Consider the following 5997-nt stretch of genomic DNA (forward strand, 5'->3'; position numbering starts at 1 on the left):
GATGAGTACAACAGAATTTCTGCCTGTGAATCAGCCAAAGAGATATGGGACTGTCTCCAAACAGCCCATGAGGGAACACAACGAGTAAAAGAGTCTAAGGTCGATATGCTTACGACTCAATACGAGAATTTTTGTATGAAGGAAGGTGAAACTATCTTTGAAATGAACTCAAGATTCACTTCCATCACCAACGAACTAAGATGCTTAGGTGAGCCCATTCCCTTAAGCAAACAAGTTCGCAAGATTCTCAAGGTTCTTCCCAAGTCATGGGAAAGCAAAGTTGATGCTATAACAGAGGCAAAAGATTTGAAGACACTTTCCATGGATGAGCTGATTGGAAATCTTCAGACCTACGAGCTGAACAAAAAGCAGGGGACAAACATGAAGGAGGAGGATGAAATGGCCTATGTTACTAAAAGGTTTCAGAAAATCATCAAGAAACATGACGTCTTTCAAAAGAAGGCTTCGACCAGCAGAGCAGCAAACGCAAATGACCTTTGTCATAAATTTGGCAAACCTGGTCATTTTATGAGGGACTGTCCCAGCCAGAAGCAAGAAACTCAGAACTTCAAACCTCGTAAGAGGGACCTGGTCCCAGACAGTGCTCGGAGAAAGGTTCATGCTGATCAATTGGTGAGAAAAGCCTTTGCTGTATGGGGAAATGATTCAAGTGAGTCAGAAGAAGATGCAGAAAGTTATGAAGATTTTTCAATGATGGCTATTAAAGATGATGAAAATGTTTTCAATTCCATCTTCTCATTAATGGCAAATTATGATGATGAAGAGGATTCAGATGAGGTAACTCTTTTTGATCTTAAAGATGATCTAGATAATCTGCCTATTGAAAATTTGAGGAAACTTGCTGCTCTGCTTATTGATTGTGTTGATGAACGAACCACTGAAAACTTAATGTTGAATAAAAATTAAGTTTGTGTGAAGATAAGAATTCTGCTCTTATGTCTCAAGTTGCTGAAATTAGTGAAAGGATAGGTATTCTAGAGACTTGTAACATAACATCTGAGAAGGGCCCTGAAAACTCAGTAGGTGGGAAGAGAAAGCTTAGCATTTTTGAGGAAGAACTGGAAGAAAAGCTAAAAAATTCTGAGTCTAAGCTAGTCGCTTCTCTTGAAACAAACTCTCAACTGAGAAAGGATCTGAGTAAGGTCAAGGAGGAGTTAAGCCACTCTCTAAAATGGACTGACTCTTCTAAGATACTCTCTAATCTGTCTAATCAGAGTTTCAATGGAAGAAAGGGTTGGGACGTAGACCAATAGAACCTCCTTTATAATCCTCATAGCAAATATGTGTCTGTATCTGACAATCTGTTATGCACTCACTGTGGGCGTAATGGTCATCTAAAAGAAAAGTGTGAGACCTTGAGAAAAGCAAAAGAAAAACATGAGAAATTTGTCAGATCTGAAAACAATGATAAAAGGGAACTCAAGGGACCTGGTCCCCATTATCGGTTCAGTAAGAACACTTTGCCCCCCTGGACAGGAAGGTTTCTTATTAAGCCTTTTGATAGTTATTGGGAACTCCGTCTGAAGTGGGTTCCCAAGTCTAATAAGTGATTCTTGTGCAGAAGAGAGGGAGCAGTCAATGCTGGTACATGAATAGTGGATGCTCAAGGCATATGACTGGAAATACTCTTAACTTCCTCTATTTGGAAGCACACCAAGGTGGTGGTGTGTCATTTGGCAGCGGAAAGAAATTTTTTTCTCTTGGTATTGGCAAAATAGAAAGAACTGTAGATCATTCCATAGAAAATGTACACTATGTGGATGGTCTGAAGTTTAATCTCGTAAGTGTATTTCATATTTGCAACAAGGGAAATGAAGTCAAGCTCATGTCTGAAGGAAAACAACTTGTCATGTCTGAGTGCTCAAACTGATGATGCAAATCTTTGGCATAGACGACTGGGTCATGTAACTACCTCTTTACTTAACATGCTTGTTGCAGGGGACCTGGTCCGCAGACTACCAAAGCTGAAGTTCTCAAATGATAAAGTCTGTGACACCTGTGCAAAAGGCAAACAAATAGATCTTCTTTCAAGGCAAAGAAGGGTGTGAGCACTACCAGACCTTTGAAACTTCTCCACATGGATCAGTGTGGACCTGTCAAAATTCAAAACAGATGAGGTAAAACATATTTCTTGTGATTATTAATGATCTCTCCAGGTACACCTGGAATATGTTTCTGCGAAAAAGAATGAAACTGCTAGAATTTTGATTGCTTCTGCCAAAGCAATTCAACTGAAGGTCAACTGCAAGATTGCTAGTATTTGATCTGACCATGGGACAGAGTTTGAGAACTCTCAAATTGAAAGTTCTTGTGCTGGAAATGGAATCAATCATAATTTTTTTTGCACCAAGATCTTCTCAACAGAACGGAGTGGTTGAGAGAAAGAACAGAACTCTGGTTGATATTGCAAAGACTATGTCGATTGACTCAGGGCTGGCTATGAACTTCTAGGCAGAAGCAACACAACATACTTTGTTACTAATAGATCAGGTTTATGATAAAGAAGACACCGTATGATTTGTTGAACGACAGAAAGCCTTCAATTGCCCATCTTAAGCTATTTTGGTGCAAATGCTTTGTACTAAATAATGGAAAGGATGACCTGGTAAGTTTGATGCCAAGAATGATGAAGGTGTGTTTGTAGAATACCCTTCTACCAGCAAGGCCTACAGAGTGTCTAACAAAAGAACTCTATGTGTCGAATAGAGCATTTATGTGACATTCGATGAATCTGAGAAAAATTGATGATCAAAGGGAGGCCATGAGATGGAAGACTGATCTAGGAAAGGGAAGACAAAGATATCCAAAACTCTGGAAACAAACAGGTTGTAAAGGAAATTGCTGCAGATCTCACAGGAGCACCTGGTCCCTCTGATACTACCCAGAAGGTTCCATCTCAAAATCATGAAGCTGATGATCCTGAATCTGGTGCTGAAATCAAAGAAGAGTTGATCAGAAAGTCCAGATGGAAACATCAATCCTCACATCCGTTGGACAATCTCATCTCTCCACTTGACTCTGGAATTCAAACTAGATCCAGGACAAGAAATCTAGTTGTATATTCAGCCTTTATGTCATCCATTGAACCAATGAACATCAAAGAAGCTCTACAAGATGCAGATTGGGCAATATCATTGCAAGAAGAACTCTATCAGTTTGAGAGGAGCAAAGTGTGGCACCTGGTCCCCCGACCTATCAACAGAACAGTTTTTGGAACAAGATGGATCTTCAAAATTCTGATAGCATATGCTGCTCATATGGAATTCAAGCTCTTTCAAATGGATGTCAAGAGTGCCTCTTTGAATGAGAATCTAAAGGAAGAAGTGCATGTCAAACAGCCCCCAGGCTTTGAAGATACAAAACTGCCAAATCATGTGTTGAAGTTAGACAAGGCTCTGTATGGGTTGAAACAAGCTCCCAGAGCTTGGTATGAACGCCTATCAATAATTCTTCTTGCAAATGGGTTCAAAAGAGGAATTTGCTGATCTGATGAGCAGTGAGTTTGAAATGAGCATGACGGAAAAAAAAACTCACTTTCTTCCTAGGCCTGCAAATCAAATAGTCTGTTCAGGGTACCTCTATATGTCAAGAGAAATACATCAAGGAACTGCTTTGAAAGTTCAATCTGATTGAGGCAAAAGTTCTTGACACTCCCTTGAGCACAAGTGTAAAGCTTGACTTAGATGAAGATAGAGTTGAGGTAAATCAGACTATGTATAGGGGAATTATTGGGTCACTCTTGTACTTCACAGCAAGCAGGCCAGCCATAGTGTTCTGTGTAGGAATGTGTGCAAGATTTCAAGCAGCACCAAAGGAGTTTCACCTGAAGGCAGCCAACCGTATCCTGAGATACTTGAAGGGAACTCAGGACCTGATCGAAAGAGTACATCAGGCATGACACATTTTCTTGGATCATCACTGATTTCCTGAGGGACAATGTTGAGAAGCAAAATGTGGTGATGAAGTTCTGTAAGACTGAGGACCATCTGACTGATATCTTTACAAAGTCATTGAGTAAAGAATGTTTCATTAAAAGCAAGATGAGGCTGGGGATGCACAAGATTACTTGATTCCGTGACAAGTTTGCACAAAAATCTTCTATTTTGATTATGTTACGGAGGGCAGGTATCTATACTTGTTTTAATGCTTTTCACTTAAGAATTCACTTCTGGTACCTTAATGTAGGTATACACTCATGGTATGTCTAGCTGAAGGGAAGATTAAATCATACTGACAGGGTTGCAAACTGAAAAGGGGACCTGGTCCTCCTGAGGTTAGTATCACTTACGCTACACTGTCTGTATGTCAACATTACTACCACGTGTCCCTCGCCCATTCATCGCGTCATTTTCAGACATCTTTTTGCTTATAAACCAAAGGTCGCTACTGGTTGGGGATCCGATGTCTTTTTGGTTTTATATACTACTTCTCTTAGTGAATCAAATTACAAAATCTCTTCAAATAATTCTTGTTGAAATTCACAAATCCCATTTCCAAAGCTTTTCTCTCTTTCTCAAAATGCCTAACTCCAATTCTTCTTCAAATATCCCTATCTCCCAAGAAGTTGAAAATCCTAGTTCATTCAACTTCTCCTTTTCTACTCCAGAAGGCTGCAAAGAAATCTCCTGTGAAAAGGGAGAAAGTTAGAAAACAGGTGGCTGAAAATTAAAACACATAAAGGGACCAGGTTCTAGGGTGCAAAATCAAAGTGAAGAAAAGAAAATGACAAGGGAGGAGCGGATAACGGCAATGGAGAACCAAAAGGTTTTGAATGGCAGAGTCTTTGACCCTGACATTCTAACCAAATTTGGAATATCAAATCTTTTTGATGCACTTGCCACAAAAAATGGAGATGTCAAGAATGCAGGGCTATCGAAAAGGTTTCTCAAAGGGAAATATCAATTGTTTTTTGAGTTCATCAAAAAGGTGGCATCTGCTGCTGATCTGTTTCTCATGGAGAAGCTTGATGAACTTGAAGAGATCAACCTCTCTGCCATTATGCTGGAATGTCAGTGTGTTGAAGGAAAAGCTAGGGGCAGATCTCAAGTGACAGATGTTCTAGAGCAGCAGGCTGCTCTTAAACGGGAAGTGACTGATCTTACTGAGATTCTGAATAACAAAGAGATTGAAATCGCTTCATTGAGGTCTGAATTAGAGGAGGTAGTTTCGAGAGGACCTGGTACCAGCGATGCAAAAGTTGAGGAATGAAAATGAAAGGCTGCTGAAGACAACTGCATCACCCAGTGAGTAAGTTAAGGCTCTCAACAGGCAGCTTATCAAGGTTCATGAGGATGCAAATAAGCCTTTGTCTCTGTTTAGGCGCATCCTCACTCCCCTTCCCCTTCCATCCTAAAAGTGTCTTGTTTCCTTAGTTTCCCTTTTTGTTCTTCAATCCTGATTAAAACTCTTGTGGCTTTGTGTATGTTTTGCTTGACTACAGTGGTCCGTATTTGTGATCTAATGCTATTTATGTTTCTCCCCTGTTCATGTGTGGCTTAATATTCTCTTTATGCTTACTATACACATGTTCTGTGTGGCCCAAGGCCCTGAATTCTTTATTGCCTTGCATTTAACTTGAATATGTTTACTGCTTCACCTTTTCAATGATGTCAAAAGGGGGAAGTTTTGTTGTAAAGTTGGTTGTGGAATAGGGGCACTGAACTAAGAACTAAAGGGGAACTGTGGTTGTTAGGGGCATTGAACTAAGGGGGAACGAACTGTGGTTGTTACTGGTGCACTAACAAAGGGGGAATTTGTTATGTAAAGGAATAAATGTTTGTTCCCTCACATGAGGAGTTATACAGGTTGTTTGTCATCATCAAAAATGGGGAAAATGATAAGTGCTAATAATGCTCCTAGATGTTTTGATGATCTCCTCACAAGTGCAGGGACCTGATCCTCTGCAGAGTATCCTCGTCCAGTGTCAATATGTTGTACAGCTGTAAAAGTTGGTGACGCTTCAGAGTACTTCACCAA

At 40.1% G+C, this 5997-nt stretch overlaps 1 protein-coding gene across 1 annotated transcript in view; it reads left to right on the top strand.

Moving 5' to 3' along the window:
* LOC107062546 (senescence-associated carboxylesterase 101-like) overlaps window positions 1–5997 on the top strand; it is an 11514-nt gene that overhangs the window by 4100 nt on the left and 1417 nt on the right. The gene's annotated exons all lie outside the window — the stretch shown is intronic.

The sequence above is a fragment of the Solanum tuberosum genome, unplaced genomic scaffold (genome assembly GCF_000226075.1).
Source record: "Solanum tuberosum cultivar DM 1-3 516 R44 unplaced genomic scaffold, SolTub_3.0 scf00241, whole genome shotgun sequence".
Taxonomy (NCBI): Eukaryota; Viridiplantae; Streptophyta; class Magnoliopsida; order Solanales; family Solanaceae; genus Solanum; species Solanum tuberosum.